Source organism: Osmerus mordax, chromosome 2, assembly GCF_038355195.1.
Source record: "Osmerus mordax isolate fOsmMor3 chromosome 2, fOsmMor3.pri, whole genome shotgun sequence".
Lineage (NCBI taxonomy): Eukaryota > Metazoa > Chordata > Actinopteri > Osmeriformes > Osmeridae > Osmerus > Osmerus mordax.
This window is the reverse complement of record NC_090051.1, coordinates 9,417,993-9,437,307: the sequence shown is the minus strand read 5'-3', so window position 1 is coordinate 9,437,307 and position 19,315 is coordinate 9,417,993. Positions and strand designations below refer to the sequence as shown.

The 19,315-nt window shown below is 40.3% G+C and overlaps 1 long non-coding RNA gene across 1 annotated transcript; it reads left to right on the top strand.

Annotated features, from left to right (window-relative positions):
- The first annotated feature begins 853 nt into the window (after window positions 1-853).
- LOC136933632 (uncharacterized) lies at window positions 854-1,837 on the top strand. The gene is made up of 3 exons (XR_010874819.1): window positions 854-920; window positions 1,035-1,167; window positions 1,495-1,837. It is a non-coding gene; the product is annotated as an uncharacterized lncRNA (long non-coding RNA).
- Window positions 1,838-19,315: the final 17,478 nt, after the last annotated feature.

Genomic DNA, 19,315 nt, shown 5'->3' with positions numbered 1-19,315 from the left:
TCATGTATTGTACAATGTTATGACACTTATTTGTATGAAATTACTAAATGTTAAAGTGCTATAACAACATGTTTTGTAGTCGTGTTGATATTTAAATATCATTCTGTAATTTTCTCTCCCAGCCTTCTGGCAGCACACACACACACACACACACACACACACACACACACACACACACACACACACACACACACACACACACACACACACACACACAATGCTGTGCAATACTTTTCTCATCAGCACACTAATCCTTGTGCTTTAAAATGTTGGACTACATTCAACCACCCAACATCTGAAACCTCAAGTACCACATCAGGTAATGTAAATGACACATTTCATATGTTTTTACTGTAATAAAGCTTACGTTACACACCACACTCATACAATTTTCATGTTTGCTTTTCAGCAATCACCTCAAACCTTCAAGCCATGTGGACCTATCACTGCTTCCATCATTCATCAACCTTGATTTGGCAAGACTAAAGCAACTTCAATTACAAGGTAGGTAATTACTTACTTACAATCGTATTCTTTCTGGGGCAAACATTTATTTTCTTTCTATATTGTTTCACTGCATTAAAATATATATTTACGTATCACTAAAGGAGCCTTGTCCAGATACCAAACACAGCATTGAAATCTTCTTGCTGAATCCTTATGCTTTGAAATGGTGGATTTCATTAAACCAGCCAACTACTGAAAACTCTCCCACCACCACTACTACATCAAGTAAAGTATATTATACATTTACCAAGTTTTTATTGTAATAAAGGTCACATTGTAAACATGATTCTCTTAAAATCTTAATGTTATGCTTTTCAGCTACCCACTTCAGGCCTTTAAACCTTGTGGAAGTACCAATGGTTTCATCATTCAGCAATTTCAGTCTGGAAACACTAAAACACCTGCACTAAAAAGTATGCTTTTATACCTACCTACTTACAATTAACAATTAGTCTCTCTTGGGGCAAAATGTCTGTTCTACCTAAATTGTTTTACTGCATCAACTAAATATTTATGTATAATTACAGGAGCCTAGTCCAGATTTCAACCAAGCATTGAGATATTCTCGCTGAATACCCTGAGAAACTACTATTACTAAACTGACAACTAAGATGTCTCCTGAACGCTGGCTGATAAGACCCTACTCCTTCCTACCTTGTGGTAAATATATTTATAATTTATTTTTCTTTGGATTTCACAATCCATACACTGTAAACATATTAACATGAAGACAAAACACGTAGTTACAGCATAATAGTACCTAGTAATCCTATACACAAAATATTGTACAGTACAACATGTACAACATATATATTTCAACAAACACAATCACATATTTGCTTAAAATAATTCACCTATACACTGCTTACTGTCAATAACATATTTGTAACACATGCAAATGTCACAAATGCACCTTTTAATGTTTCATTTATTCAATATTTTGTTTATATACATATACATGTTTGTCTATTTTGTGTTTCCACACAGGCTAACTACAATTATCTAAAATGTGAAGCATAACTCAATGAAAACTCTGGACCACTGGATACAACATCAACAACTGGATGTACAGATATCAAAGAAGTCTGTGGCTGCCTGAAATTTCACAATGGACCATGTGTTTTAAATCCACCCTACTTAACAACCTTCTAATTCATAACAATCCAAAGTCACACATGAGAATTGTATTGCACTCAATATTACACATTACACGATTGCAGCATACAGTACATCACATTTTGTATTATATTGTGTCAGCATAGAATATGTAGAAAGACACACATTACACAAATTTAACACTGCAAATACATTCCACAATCATTGCACAATTTTTCCCCACTTTTGTTCTCATTTACATTTTACTATAATACATGTGTTTCTGCATTTGTGCATATTTCGTTTCTTGTTACCGTAGCTATATATACAACAAGCTACCTTAAAAGAAATGACATATGAAATGTTTCTATTTCTGAATTCCCACTTAAACATTTTTAACACCACTTCCCTTACTTAATATTGATAACAGTTTTCAATGCAATTTTCTTTGTTAATATGTCAAATTTATACCTTTACCAAATAAAATACTTGTATTCTTACACAACTGCCTCTTGCCCCCTATTTCAAAAACTAATTCAATTACTAGACATGAGGCAAGGGAAAGCCCTTCACTCTGCTTAACAGTATGTTTTTTTTTGTATATGTCAGATTTTCCAACTAAACAACTCAATTCCACTAACCAGTTCCCTTATTGATAAACTGGTAAAACACAGGCTTAACAGTTTCTTATTGTATTTTTTCTCTTTTTAGTTATCAGTGAAATATAGATTTGCAAAGTTACTAGCTCTGTGCACAAGTGTAGTAACGAACATCTGCTGTAGCCAGTGATGGCAAAAATATGCCAATAAAATGTTGGCAAATCAGTTTCCGGTTTCCTTGAGGCAATCACCCGCGTCGCCAAAAATGTCCAGTTTTAGTTGATGTCTCCAAGACCTGCTTAAAATAAGCATCAGTGATGTCCATTGAATTGTAAATGCCTGGTCCCTGCTCCAGAAAGCAAGCAAAACAAGGGATTCAAACTCTACATATTGAGTTATCTGCACAACTATGAAATTAAGTAGTTTAATGTGATGTGCCGGCCAGCTAGCAAATAAGCTAGTTACTGACGTGTTTATTTTTAGTGTAATATAGAAGCTTGTTTTTCTTCATTTTACACGCAAACTATCCGTTTATATGTATTATCATCTGTATTTCTGTCATTCTCAGTTTCTAATAAAAATCAGGACGAGTCGTGGTCAGGGCATTGTGCTACAGCTCCATAAAAAAGCTGAGAAACCTCACTGTTTGAGTGTATGGTGAAGTTAGGATTGATAACGACACGCAGCTGTACCTGTTGTTCCCCCCAACTGATCCGGGAATCTCAGCTAGGATCAAGGCCTGCCTCACAGACATCTCCACCTGGATGACCAAGCACCACCTCCAGCTGAACCTAGCCAAAACAGAACTTCTCATCATCCCGGCCAAACCCTCCATCTTCCACAATATGTCAATAACCCTGATATGTTCATCCTCTGCCAGGAACCTCAGGGTTCCCATGGATGACGAGCTCTCCCTCACAGTTTACAATGCTGCAGTCTCCCCTGGTCGTGTAGATTCACCCTCTACAACTTCTGTAAGATCAGGGGATACCTGTCTGAGCATTCCACCCAGCTGCTAGTCCAAGCACTTGTTCTCTCCAAGTTGAACTACTGCAACTCACTGCTCGCCACTCTCCCAGCATGCGCAACACGCCCTCTCTAGAGAATTCAGAACGCAGCAGCCCGCCTGGTCTTCAATCTACCCAGACGCTCCCATGTTACCCGGCTCCTCATCTTTCTCCACTGGCTACCCATCACAGCCCGTATCAGATTCAAGACCCTGGTACTGACCTTCCGAGTGCTGAACGGGACTGCACTTGACTACATCAAGTCTCTCCTCCAGCCTTACACCCCCACCTGCCACCTACAGTCTTCTTCTGACAACCACCTGGTGGTCCCACCGCTCAAGACCGTCTTGGTCCCAACACAAGCTCTTCTCCTGTCTGGCCCCCAGTGGTGAAATCAACTCCCCACCTCCATCAGAGACACTGACTGTCTCACCACCTTCAAGAAAAGGCTCAAGACACTTGTTTCTGATTCCACTCATGGAAGTTCTATGTTCCACACAAAAGAACACTCTGATGTCTTCGGGAGACAAAGCAAACAATTTTAGTCCAAAGAAGTTAGTAAAATGATACATTTAAAGCTGCTGTCTTAGCGACTCTAATTCCCTCAACATATCTTCATACTGCTCCCAATCCAGACATACAGTACCGCTGACCCCAGAGTCGTGGTCAACAACAATCAAGACCATAAAATGTTGCTCAATGTCCTCCTCTGACTCTGCTGGGTCAGGTTCTGGACTTTGTGGTCAAGATCAACGCTCCCAAACACCAGCATGTGACTTATTGGTATTGGTACTTATTGGTATTCCACTTAAATAACAAAGGAACAGAGCCTGCTGCAAAAACCCGTCTACCCTTAGCAGTAGTGATGATTTCATGGTCTTGGAAATGTCAACTCCATACCTTGATGTGTGGGGTCACCAGAATTCCACCCTCCTTATTTTGTGCAGCCACAGTGAACAAAGGCAGGTGTCTTTTGAGAAACAATGGAAGGGCAAATGGCTGTTATAACGACCAACCCACAGTAGCTTGAAACTTAAATGAGTCACGTACATTATATTTCTTTTTACTTAATTTTTTCCATACAACAGCACCACTCATCTTGTTGTTTGTTCCCAGATTGAGACAGTAACCAAAAACTGATTTGCCAATTTCTGGCTACACCAAAAGTTTGTCACTACGCTTGTGCACTGAGCTAATTCTAAACCAAGTGTTATTAGTTTTCAATTATACACTTACACACGCGCAAGCTTGGCGAGACGCATACACAACATTTCAGGCAATTGTGGGCTGACCAAGCCCCCACTCATTGCTTGGTCTTTAGCAAAGGCCCATGTGGATCTTGATGGTATTGCATTTCCGATTTTGTATGCAATGGTAAAAAGTTCTCAAAATCCTGAAACATTGATAGTATAGGCCAAGAGTAACTACCACACCACAAATGGCCCAATATCACCCATAAGTGACGCTACAGGCCACGCCCTGATACACAAAGATACAAGGCTTTCTGGAATGGGTAGGCTCACCAAGCCCCCTCCCTTCACTCCTTGGCTTGAAATAAAAGCCCTTGTGGATCTTGATGGTATTGCATTTCAGATTTAATATCCCATTGGTAAGTCTGCTGCATGGATTTTTACAGTGACAATTTGTAAAGAATATACATTTTTCAATGGTTTGCAATGTTTGGAGGAATCCGCCATTGCTGCTTGCAGTTATATTTATTAGGATTCCTCCGTAAGGAGGAAACCTATTGTTATTGTTAGTTTTATTATTATTATTATTAGGATTCCTCCGTAAGGAGGAAACCTATTGTTATTGTTAGTTTTATTATTATTAGGATTCCTCCGTAAGGAGGAAACCTATTGTTATTGTTAGTTTTATTATTATTATTATTATTCTAGTTCCATGGGAGTCAATGGCAGCCCCTAGAACCCTTGGATAACTTTTTGTTAAATTTGGCACACTCATTAAGGACAGTTCCTTCTATACCTACACCAAGTTTCATGTATCCCATCAGACCACTCTAGCGCCACCAATGGGTCAAAGTTGGACTTGTGTTTACACACGCAACTTTTGAACCGTATGACTGATTTTCAAAAATGAGGTACCATTGGATTCCCTGGATCAAGACGAGTTCAACGCACCCTATGACGTCAATTTCCGGTTATATAGATTTTCCGCTATTTCCGGTTGTATCAAAAACCTTTGAAAGTCTACTCCTCCTACAATTTTTGTCATATCTTCTTCAAAATGACCAGAGATGATCTTCAGACCAAGCCTCACAAAAGTTATCCCATGGCGTTTTGATTTTCTAAACCGTTTGTCCGGCACAGCCAATCAAAATCAGCAAAAAAGTAACCAAACAGGAACTTGGGTCAAATCTCAGCAAATCTTTGAGATATCAACACTAAACTTGGTATATCGGTGGACGACACTACAACATGTTACCATGTGCAAAGGCAACTTCATATCTCCAAAAATGATTGATATAAAGCAAATCGAATTTATCGCTAACGCTAAAATAATGCTTTACACATCCGCCGGTCAAAAACTGATACTTTGATTCAATCACAAGTTCATATGAAGACTCTTGAGAATGTTTAGTACCAAATCTGAGGAAAAGTTGACTGTAACATGAAAAGTCGATTTTATGTGAATATTTGAAACATGCATGCTTGGCTAATTGCTAACGACATTTTCAATGAAATGTCTCCCCTGCTCTTCAGCGCGCGCGTGCTCCACATTCTCACACACTCAGCCTTTCCCTTGACACACGCGCGGGCTTGGCAAGACGCATACACAACATTTCAGGCAATTGTGGGCTGACCAAGCCCCCACTCATTCCTTGGCTTGAAGTGAAGGCCCTTGTGGATCTTGATGGTAATGCATTTTAGAAAAAGTTCTCAAAATCCTGAAACATTGATAGTATAGGCCAGGAGTAACTACCACACCACAAATGACACACCATTATCCATAGGTGGCGCTACGGCCAAGCCCCAATTGTCCATTTACAAAGTGATGCCATTCGCATCCCATTTGTCCCAAAATTCTGAAATTCATTAGATATGCCTTATTTCTCATGAGGAACAAAAAAGCCTCAATAACCTATAACGGCCGCCATATTGGATTTTTTTGTACAATAAAGATTTAGGAAACACGTTTTTTCGCTACTTCTCCTACAATTTTTGTCCAATCTTCCCCAGAATTGGCAGGTATCATCGTCAGAGCAACCCTCACTGAATCCTTCAACAGATTTTTGAATTTCAAAACCGTTTGTCCGGTAGAGCCAATCAAAATCTGCAACAAAGCAACCAAACAGGAAGTTGGATCAAATTTCAGCAAATCTTTGAAATATCACCACCAAACTTGGTGTGTCACGTGAAAGACACTACATCATGTTCCCATGTGAGAAGGCAAATTAATGTCTTAAAAAATGATTGAAATAAAGGAAATCAAATTTATTTCTAATGCTAAAATAATGCTTTACACATCCGCCAGTCAAAAACTGATACTCTAATTCAATCACAAAATCATGAAGACTCTTGAGAATGTTTAGTACACAAATCTCAGAAAAAGTTGACTGTTAAATGTGTTCTTATTCAAGTTTCCCCCAACTGTCATTCATTTAAGATGCAATCTTGTGTTTAAGGTATTAGGCTATCATGTTTCAAAGAAAAACGATTATGGATGTTGATTTAATGCAGTTGGCATATTATACAACATACTCTAATCCAACATATAGAAATACATGACATTTGATCTCTGATTCTAGAATATTAGATATAGAAAATATTGTAAAAACAAGATTGTGTCCTAAAAGAATGGTTAAACAGTGACCAAGCTAAGATAAGTATTTACTATGACATTTTACTTATGCAGGTGGTACTGAAAGATTCCAGTCCTGTGGAGCTGCTTCATCACAGCTGTACATGTGTTGCTGGAGCAGCTTTATGCAACCACTGTGTCGCTTTGCTGTTCCAGTCAGCACATTACTCTCAGCTGAAGGTGCCAGTGGTCCCTCCTGTGCTAAGCTGTACTGAAGGAGAACAGCAGTGGCACAAGCCCAGAACGTTGGTAAGTTTGCACTGTAATTACAGAGCTGTTGGATATATTTTCTAACTATATTTAACTTCTAACTGTATTGTGCTTAACTTGATAGGGTGTAAAGCCAGGCCCTGTGGATAAGATGGCTGTGCTTTCTGCTAAACCAAAGTGTAGAGCAACCAAAGATGGTGTAAGGTAAAACCTGAATATTGCATTTTACATTTACATTTAGCAGACGCTCTTATCCAGAGCGACTTACAGTAAGTACAGGGACATTCCCCCGAGGCAAGTAGGGTGAAGTGCCTTGACCAAGGACACAACGTCAGTTGGCATGACTGGGAATCGAACTGGCAACCTTCGGATTACTAACCCGACTCCCTCACCGCTCAGCCAACTGACTCCCTCAATGTTGTCGATGTATTCCAATATGTTGCCTGTTTGAATTAAAATACCTGTGTGGATATGCCACTTTCCACTCATGAAAGTGTTATGTTCCACACAGGAGCACACTCTACAAAGGCCTCAGTGGGGAATTGCCTGATCTTACTGTCCTTCGGGTTAGTAGGGATTTCATATCAAACAATATACTAGTATTTCATGATTTTCTTTTTCCTCTCCTTTTGATTAAATGTACTATGACCCATCAATTATACAAACAAGTATTCTGCTTTTGAAGAAAGAATTGATTGAACTGAAACAAAATAAATGTTTACACAAGGGTTCTTTATTATGAACTTATTTGTAATGGTGTCTGGCGTTGTGCATGATGCGCAACATATTGTGGCCATGAAAATGTATGGTATAATCATTTTGTTTGATATTGCTAATCATTATATTATTACATCCCTAGGTGACAGAGGCGTATAAAGATTTTTCTACAGCGGAGGCGCCGATGATCTGCAGCATGGGCATTAGCTGTGAAATTCCCCTGGTTGACTCTGCCCTTGGCAAGGTTCAAGCCGGAAGTCCATTGTCCTACCAACAACCAGCAACAGCAAAGAGAGATCTGTCCTTCCATGCTGCCCCACCACGTCCATCTATGCCTCTTCAGAATTACTGCCTACAGCCATCAAGTTGCATGTTTGTCTGTACTGAACCACAACAGCTACACCATAGGAGTCTGGAGGTCTTTGAGGAATTTGAATGTGCTACCAGAGCACAAAGTTCATGTACTGAATGGCATCAGCTAAGGAGGCATAGATTGACGGCGTCACGTTTCAGGGAGATCTGCCAGGTTGGAGAGAACTCTGAAGAAGGTCTGGCTAACCGGATACTGCAAGGGACACGTCAGACGGCAGCTATGAAGAGGGGGCTCGAATTAGAGGCAGATGCTATTTGGGAATATTGCCAAATGAAAAGGGTCAACCACTACCCCTGTGGATTGGTAATTCACCCTGACGCTCCTTGGCTGGGGGCGTCTCCAGACGGGTTAATCTTTGACCATTCAGAGCCATGTCAGTTTGGGCTGATTGAGATGAAGTGCCCAAATGTTAAAAGCTATGTGGACTGCCCGTATCTCAAAATGAAGTCAGGCAAATTGGAGCTAAAAGAAAAGCATGCTTACTACTGGCAAGTACAGGGGCAGATGCTAATAACGGGAATGAGTTGGTGTGATTTTGTAGTCTCAGCTGAGGAAGATGTACTCATCCAAAGAATTTACAGAGACAATGATGTTTTGGATATAATCAGAGAGAAAGTAGACAGGTTTTATTTTTATGTCTACTTGCAGAAATGTGTAATGCTTCAGGATTGAGATAAAATATTCTAAGATCTGTTCTTTAATTTTCACTTTTAATGGTACGTTTTATGATTGAGATTATTTTATGTTAATGTTTGTGCATCTTTAACTTTCAATGGCAGATGTTTTCCATGATTAACCTTGCCTTCCCAAAAAGTAAACACAATAAAATGTGTGTGTGCTGTGAGCACGCCAAGAAATATTTATTATCTTGATATTAAAGGCAATTAAAATGATTTAATTTCATGAATTCTGTATGTTTAACAGAACAATAGTTATCAAATTCCTCAGAAAAAGATTAAGCTACAATATCAAACTTCATATCTCCATTTCTTGACAAGAGGTCCATTTTGGTAATTTGAGAGGAGACAAGCGACAGTGAAGAGTTGGTTTATGCTCCCTGCAATGGAGAGAGGGATGGTGGTATCAAAGAGTTTATTTTCTTTAACTCTTCTGATCATCCTCTCGACATGCACCCTCAAACGGGCGATGGACTGCGTCTTCAGAACATCCACCTCTGGCATTTGGGCCCTCTTGGAGAGGAACAGGACGATGAACAGTCCCAGGTACAAGGTCATCCACCAAGAATCCCTTGTCAACCATGATGGCCATGTCAGGCGTTAAGAGTGGTGCAATCCCTGACTGACGAAACACCTCCTTGTCACTCATGGAACCCTCAAAGAGTGCTGAAACAAAACTCAGGGCTCCGTGAGGGGACATGCCCACCATGGCCTTAAAGGTGCAGTGGGACTTGTAGGTCGAGAAAACTTCGCTCTGAAGGAGCATGGATGACGGTGTTTGACACCGTAGCTCTGTACAGTCGAGGACCACCTGTGTGTCACTGTAGCTGCCATCAAAGTCGCGTGGAAGATGGGCCTTCACAGCTGCTGGAGACATCCATATACAGACTGAGCCCAGTAAGCTGTAGAGGAAGTTGGCCCAGGTCACGATGATTCGGCTGACGGTTGCTCGGTGGATGTTAAATCTATGACCCAACTCCCTCTGGGTACAGCCAGTGGACAGGTATGTCAGGAAGAGCTCATCTATTGGCAGCAGTTTCTGTGGGGAGAAGTGTTTAATGAGTGTTAGTTCAAAACCACCCTTTTAATGCTTAGGGATCTGTGTCTGTGTGTTTTTTGGGTGAATGGGTACTTACAGTTGGTCTGGTTAAAGGGCTTTCAGTTGTTGTGCTCTGGTGACCCTAATTATTTTGGCTGTTCGATCAGGTTCCAAAACGCCATCAGATGCTCGTGTGAGGGGAATCTAAAATACAGCATTACAATTGAAATCAGTTGTCTTGTCATACAAGCTTAAGAATAACATTAAATATCCCATGACATGCTGTTTTTGTATGCTTTTATATAGGCCTTAATGGTCCCCTAATATCTGAAGTCTCTTTCCCGAAATTCAGCCTTGGAACTCATTAATGTTCAATAACCTCCTAAAGTGAACATTTCATGTCATGAGACCTTTAAGAAAAAAAGAGGAAATAATCAAGTTAAGAGAAGATGTTGATCTAATAACTAGCTTACCTGGTGTAAAATCTGATGTCTTCAGGAGACGAAGCAAACTGTTTCAGTCTAAAGTTGGAAAGATGATACGTTTGGACCTGCTCTCTCAGCGCCTCGAGTTCCCTCAACATATCTCCATACTGCTCCCTGTCCACACATACGGTACCGCTGGCCCCATAGTCGTGGTCCACGACCATCGGGACCATGGCGGGTTGCTCGCTGTCCTCCTCTGGCTCTGCCGGGTCAGGTTCCGGACTTGGTGGTCGAGATCGGCGCTCCCAAACACCAGCCCGTGACTTACTGGTGTATTTGTTCCACTCAAATAAAGAAGGAACAGAGCCTGCTGCCAAAACCCGTCTACCCTTAGCAGTAGTGACGATTTCATGGTCTTCGAAAAGTCGACTGCAAACCTTGGTGTGTTGGGTCACCGAATATTCCACCCTCCTTATTTTGTGCAGCCACCGCGCACGAAGGCAGGTGTCCTTCGGGAAGCAGTGGAAGCTCAAATGGTTGTTATAACGGCCTGAAGCCGAGCAAAGTGGCACACAACAGTGTTCCTTAGACCCACGCACAGTACCTTGGAACTTGAATGTATCACGTACATTATATTTCTTTTTACTTTCTTTTTTCCGTACAACTGCACCACTCATCTTGTTGTTCGTTCACTAATTCGGATGAGGACAGGAAGTAAACCGGAAACTGATTTGCCGAATTTGGGCTACGGCGGAAGTTTGTCAGTACGATTGTGCACAGAGCCTATTGTGGGCTGACCAAGCCCCCACTCATTCCTTGGTCTTTAGCAAAGGCCCATGTGGATCTTCATGGTATTGCATTTCCGATTTTGGATGCAATGGTAAAAAGTTCTCCAAATCCTGAAACATTGATAGTATAGGCCAAGAGTAACTACCACACCACAAATGGCCCAATATCACCCATAAGTGACGCTACAGGCCACGCCCTGATACACAAAGATACAAGGCTTTCTGGAATGGGTAGGCTCACCAAGCCCCCTCCCTTCACTCCTTGGCTTGAAATAAAAGCCCTTATGGATCTTGATGGTATTGCATTTCAGATTTGGTATCCCATTGGTAAGTCTGCAGCATGGAATTTTACAGTGACAATTTGTAAAGAATATACATTTTTCAGTGGTTTGCAATGTTTGGAGGAATCCGCCATTGCTGCTTGCAGTTATATTTATTATTATTAGGATTCCTCCGTAAGGAGGAAACCTATTGTTATTGTTAGTTTTATTATTATTATTATTATTATTATTATTATTATTATTATTATTCTAGTTCCATGGGAGTCAATGGCAGCCCCTAGAACCCTTGGATAACTTTTTGTTAAATTTGGCACACTCATTAAGGACAGTTCCTTCTATACCTACACCAAGTTTCATGTATCCCATCAGACCACTCTAGCGCCACCAATGGGTCAAAGTTGGACTTGTGTTTACACACGCAACTTTTGAACCGTATGACTGATTTACAAAAATGAGGTACCATTGGATTCCCTGGATGAAGACGAGTTCAACGCACCCTATGACGTCAATTTCCGGTTGTATAGATTTTCCGCTATTTCCGGTTGTATCAAAAACCTTTGAAAGCCTACTCCTCCTACAATTATTGTCATATCTTCTTCAAAATGACCATAGATGATCTTCAGACCAAGCCTCACAAAAGTTATCCCATGGCGTTTTGATTTTCTAAACCGTTTGTCCGGCACAACCAATCAAAATCAGCAAAAAAGTAACCAAACAGGAACTTGGGTCAAATCTCAGCAAATCTTTGAGATATCAACACTAAACTTGGTATATCGGTGGACGACACTACAACATGTTACCATGTGCAAAGGCAACTTCATATCTCAAAAGATGATTGATATAAAGCAAATCGAATTTATCGCTAACGCTAAAATAATGCTTTACACATCCGCCGGTCAAAAACTGATACTTTGATTCAATCACAAGTTCATATGAAGACTCTTGAGAATGTTTAGTACACAAATCTGAGGAAAAGTTGACTGTAACATGAAAAGTCGATTTTATGTGAATATTTGAAACATGCATGCTTGGCTAATTGCTAACGAAATTTTCAATGAAATGTCTCCCCTGCTCTTCAGCGCGCGCGTGCTCCACATTCTCACACACTCAGCCTTTCCCTTGACACACGCGCGGGCTTGGCGAGACGCATACACAACATTTCAGGCAATTGTGGGCTGACCAAGCCCCCACTCATTCCTTGGCTTGAAGTGAAGGCCCTTGCGGATCTTGATGGTAATGCATTTTAGAAAAAGTTCTCAAAATCCTGAAACATTGATAGTATAGGCCAGGAGTAACTACCACACCACAAATGACGCACCATTATCCATAGGTGGCGCTACGGCCAAGCCCCAATTTTCCATTTACAAAGTGATGCCATTCGCATCCCATTTGTCCCAAAATTCTGAAATTCATTAGATATGCCTTATTTCTCATGAGGAACAAAAAAGCCTCAATAACCTATAACGGCCGCCATATTGGATGTTTTTGTACAATAAAGATTTAGGAAACACGTTTTTTTGCTACTTCTCCTACAATTCTTGTCCAATCTTCCCCAGAATTGGCAGGTATCATCGTCAGAGCAACCCTCACTGAATTCTTTAACAGATTTTTGAATTTCAAAACCGTTTGTCCGGTACAGCCAATCAAAATCGTCAACAAAGCAACCAAACAGGAAGTTGGATCAAATCTCAGCAAATCTTTGAAATATCAACACCAAACTTGGTGTGTCACGTGAAAGACACTACGTCATGTTCCCATGTAGGAAGGCAAATTAATATCTTCAAAAATGATTGAAATGAAGGAAATCAAATTTATTTCTAACGCTAAAATAATGCTTTACACATCCGCCAGTCAAAAAACTCTGATTCAATCACAAGTTCATGAAGACTTTTGAGAATGTTTAGTACACAAATCTCAGAAAAAGTTGACTGTAAGATGAAAAGTTGAATTTAGGTGAATATTTGAAAAATGCATGCTTGGCTAATTGTTAAGGAAATTTCCAATGAAATGTCTCCCCTGCTCCTCAGCACGCGCGCTCCACATTCTCACACACTCAGCCTTTCCCTTGACACACGCACAAGCTTGGCGAGACGCATACACAACATTTCAGGCAATTGTGGGCTGACCAAGCCCCACTCATTGCTTGGTCTTTAGCAAAGGACCATGTGGATCTTGATGGTATTGCATTTCCGATTTTGTATGCAATGGTAAAAAGTTCTCAAAATCCTGAAACATTGATAGTATAGGCCAAGAGTAACTACCACACCACAAATGGCCCAATATCACCCATAAGTGACGCTACAGGCCACGCCCTGGTACACAAAGATACAAGGCTTTCTGGAATGGGTAGGCTCACCAAGCCCCCTCCCTTCACTCCTTGGCTTGAAATAAAAGCCCTTGTGGATCTTGATGGTATTGCATTTCAGATTTGGTATCCCATTGGTAAGTCTGCAGCATGGATTTTTACAGTGACAATTTGTGAAGAATATAAATTTTTCAGTGGTTTGCAATGTTTGGAGGAATCCGCCATTGCTGCTTGCAGTTATATTTATTATTATTATTATTCTAGTTCCATGGGAGTCAATGGCAGCCCCTAGACCCCTTGGATAACTTTTTGACAAATTTGGCACACTCATTAAGGACAGTTCCTTCTATACCTACACCAAGTTTCATGTATCCCATCAGACCACTCTAGCGCCACCAATGGGTCAAAGTTGGACTTGTGTTTACACACGCAACTTTTGAACCGTATGACTGATTTTCAAAAATGAGGTACCATTGGATTCCCTGGATCAAGACGAGTTCAACGCACCATATGACGTCAATTTCCGGTTATATAGATTTTCCGCTATTTCCGGTTGTATCAAAAACCTTTGAAAGCCTACTCCTCCTACAATTTTTGTCATATCTTCTTCAAAATGACCAGAGATGATCTTCAGACCAAGCCTCACAAAAGTTATCCCATGGCGTTTTGATTTTCTAAACCGTTTGTCCGGCACAGCCAATCAAAATCAGCAAAAAAGTAACCAAACAGGAACTTGGGTCAAATCTCAGCAAATCTTTGAGATATCAACACGTAACTTGGTATGTCACAAGGAAGACACTACAACATGTTACCATGTGCAAAGGCTATTTCATATCTCCAGAAATGGTTGATTTAAAGCAAATTGAATTTATCGCTAACGCAAAAATAATGCTTTACACATCCGCCGGTCAAAAACTGATACTTTGATTCAATCACAAGTTCATATGAAGACTCTTGAGAATGTTTAGTACACAAATCTGAGGAAAAGTTGACTGTAACATGAAAAGTCGATTTGTGGTGAATATTTGAAAAATGCATGCTTGGCTAATTGCTAACGAAATTTTCAAAGAAATGTCTCCCCTGCTCTTCAGCGCGCGCGTGCTCCACATTCTCACACACTCAGCCTTTCCCTTGACACACACGCGGGCTTGGCGAGACGCATACACAACATTTCAGGCAATTGTGGGCTGACAAAGCCCCCACTCATTCCTTGGCTTGAAGTGAAGGCCCTTGTGGATCTTGATGGTAATGCATTTTAGAAAAAGTTCTCAAAATCCTGAAACATTGATAGTATTGGCCAGGAGTAACTACCACACCACAAATGACGCACCATTATCCATAGGTGGCGCTACGGCCAAGCCCCAATTGTCTATTTACAAAGTGATGCCATTCTCATCCCATTTGTCCCAAAATTCTGAAATTCAATTAGATATGCCTTATTTCTCACGAGGAACAAAAAAGCCTCAATAACCTATAACGGCCGCCATATTGGATTTTTTTGTACAATAAAGATTTAGGAAACACGTTTTTTCGCTACTTCTATTACAATTTTTGTCCAATCTTCCCCAGAATTGCCAGGTATCATCGTCAGATTAACCCTCACTGAAATCTTCAACAGATTTTTGAATTTCAAAACCGTTTGTCCGGTACAGCCAATCAAAATCGTCAACAGAGCAACCAAACAGGAAGTTGGATTAAATCTCAGCAAATCTTTGAAATATCAACACCAAACTTGGTGTGTCACGTGAAAGACACTACGTCATGTTCCCATGTGAGAAGGCAAATTAATATCTTAAAAAATGATTGAAATAAAGGAAATCTAATTTATTTCTAACGCTAAAATAATGCTTTACACATACGGCAGTCAAAAAACTCTGATTCAATCACAAGTTCATGAAGACTCTTGAGAATGTTTAGTACACAAATCTCAGAAAAAGTTGACTGTAAGATGAAAAGTTGAATTTAGGTGAATATTTGAAAAATGCTTGCTTGGCTAATTGTTAAGGAAATTTCCAATGAAATGTCTCCCCTGCTCCTCAGCGCGCGCGCTCCACATTCTCACACACTCAGCCTTTCCCTGACACACGCGCAAGCTTGACGAGACGCATACACAACATTTCAGGCAATTGTGGGCTGACCAAGCCCCACTCATTGCTTGGTCTTTAGCAAAGGCCCATGTGGATCTTGATGGTATTGCATTTCCGATTTTGTATGCAATGGTAAAAAGTTCTCAAAATCCTGAAACATTGATAGTATAGGCCAAGAGTAACTACCACACCACAAATGGCCCAATATCACCCATAAGTGACGCTACAGGCCACGACCTGATACACAAAGATACAAGGCTTTCTGGAATGGGTAGGCTCACCAAGCCCCCTCCCTTCACTCCTTGGCTTGAAGTGAAGGCCCTTGTGGATCTTGATGGTAATGCATTTTAGAAAAAGTTCTCAAAATCCTGAAACATTGATAGTATAGGCCAGGAGTAACTACCACACCACAAATGACGCACCATTATCCATAGGTGGCGCTACGGCCAAGCCCCAATTTTCCATTTACAAAGTGATGCCATTCGCATCCCATTTGTCCCAAAATTCTGAAATTCATTAGATATGCCTTATTTCTCATGAGGAACAAAAAAGCCTCAATAACCTATAACGGCCGCCATATTGGATTTTTTTGTACAATAAAGATTTAGGAAACACGTTTTTTCTTTACTTCTCCTACAATTTTTGTCCAATCGTCCCCAGAATTGGCAGGTATCATCGTCAGAGCAACCCTCACTGAATTCTTCAACAGATTTTTGAATTTCAAAGACATTACATCATGTTCCCATGTGAGAAGGCAAATTAATATCTTAAAAAATGATTGAAATAAAGGAAATCTAATTTATTTCTATCTAACGCTAAAATAATGCTTTACACACCCGCCAGTCAAAAACCTCTGATTCAATCACATGTTCATAAAGACTCTTGAGAATGTTTAGTACACAAATCTCAGAAAAAGTTGACTCTAAGATGAAAAGTTGATTTTTGGTGAATATTTGAAAAATGCATGCTCTGCTAATTGTTAAGGAAATTTCCAATGAAATGTCTCCCCTGACCCTCAGCGCGCGCGCTCCACATTCTCACACACTCAGCCTTTCCCTTGACACGCGCAAGCTTGGCGAGACGCATACACAACATTTCAGACAATTGTGGGCTGACCAAGCCCCCACTCATTGCTTGGTCTTTAGCAAAGGCCCATGTGGATCTTGATGGTATTGCATTTCCGATTTTGTATGCAATGGTAAAAAGTTCTAAAAATCCTGAGACATTGATAGTATAGGTTAACAGTAACTACCACACCACAAATGGCCCAACATCACCCATAGGTGACGCTACTGGCCACACCCTGATGCACAAAGATACAAGGCTTTCTGGAATGGGTAGGCTCACCAAGCCCCCTCCCTTCACTCCTTGGCTCGGAATAAAAGCTCTTGTGGATCTTGATGGTATTGCATTTCAGATTTGGTGTCCCATCGGTAAGTCTGCAGCATGGATTTTTACAGTGACAATTTGTAAAGAATATAAATTTTTCAATGGTTTGCAATGTTTGGAGGAATCCGCCATTGCTGCTTGCAGTTATATTTAGGATTCCTCCGTAAGGAGGAAACCTATTGTTATTGTTAGTTTTATTATTATTATTATTATTCTAGTTCCATGGGAGTCAATGGCAGCCCCTAGAACCCTTGGATAACTTTTTGTTAAATTTGGCACACTCATTAAGAACAGTTCCTTCTATACCTACACCAAGTTTCATGTATCCCATCAGACCACTCTAGCGCCACCAATGGGTCAAAGTTGGACTTGTGTTTACACACGCAACTTTTGAACCGTATGACTGATTTTCAAAAATGAGGTACCATTGGATTCCCTGGATCAAGACGAGTTCAACGCACCCTATGACGTCAATTTCCGGTTATATAGATTTTCCGCTATTTCCGGTTGTATCAAAAACCTTTGAAAGCCTACTCCTCCTACAATTTTTGTCACATCTTCTTCAAAATGACCAGAGATGATCTTCAGACCAAGCCTCACAAAAGTTATCCCATGGCGTTTTGATTTTCTAAACCGTTTGTCCGGCACAGCCAATCAAAATCAGCAAAAAAGTAACCAAACAGGAACTTGGGTCAAATCTCAGCAAATCTTTGAGATATCAACACTAAACTTGGTATATCGGTGGACGACACTACAACATGTTACCATGTGCAAAGGCAACTTCATATCTCCAAAAATGATTGATATAAAGCAAATCGAATTTATCGCTAACGCTAAAATAATGCTTTACACATCCGCCGGTCAAACACTGATACTTTGATTCAATCACAAGTTCATATGAAGACTCTTGAGAATGTTTAGTACACAAATCTGAGGAAAGGTTGACTGTAACATGAAAAGTCGATTTTATGTGAATATTTGAAACATGCATGCTTGGCTAATTGCTGACGAAATTTTCAATGAAATGTCTCCCCTGCTCTTCAGCGCGCGCGTGCTCCACATTCTCACACACTCAGCCTTTCCCTTGACACACGCGCGGGCTTGGCGAGACGCATACACAACATTTCAGGCAATTGTGGGCTGACCAAGCCCCCACTCATTCCTTGGCTTGAAGTGAAGGCCCTTGTGGATCTTGATGGTAATGCATTTTAGAAAATGTTCTCAAAATCCTGAAACATTGATAGTAAGTAAGTAAGTAAGTAAGACTTTATTTATATAGCACATTTCATACAAGAACTGTAGCTCAAGGTGCTTTACATAAAATCAATAAAAACAATAATACAAGTGATAAATAATTCAAACAATAATAAAAATCCCAATAAGATCTCTGTTCAAGAGAGAAAACAACTTTAAAAAGTAGGAAAACCCTTTTGAGATAAAATTACTTAAATGCTTCGGTAAAAAGGTAGGTTTTAAGCTGTCTTTTAAAAATGTCTAGAGTGTTAGCTTCCCTAATATTCATGGGTAATTTGTTCCATAGTTTTGGGGCGTAATTGACAAAGGCCGAATCACCAATCTTCTTATGACTGCTTCTGGTGACCTCTAATAGGCCTGCATTTGATGATCGCAGTGTTCTAGCTGGTGTGTAGTTTATAAAGGAGTTAGCAATGTAGCTAGGTCCTTGTCCGTGTAGAGCTTTGTATGTGAGAAAAAGGACCTTAAAGTCAATTCTGAAGGTAACAGGGAGCCAGTGTAAAGTAGCTAGGACAGGACTAATGTGTTTTCTCCTTTTAGTTTTGGTTAATAATCTAGCTGCAGAATTTTGAATGAGCTGTAGTCTTTCAGTGGTTTTCTTGGGAAGACCAGTGAAAAGTGCGTTACAGTAGTCCAGCCGGCTGGATATAAAAGCATGAATTAACTTCTCTGCATCATTTTGGTTTATGAATGGTCGTACCTTTGCTATATTCCTCAGGTGAAAGAAAGCTGTTTTGGTC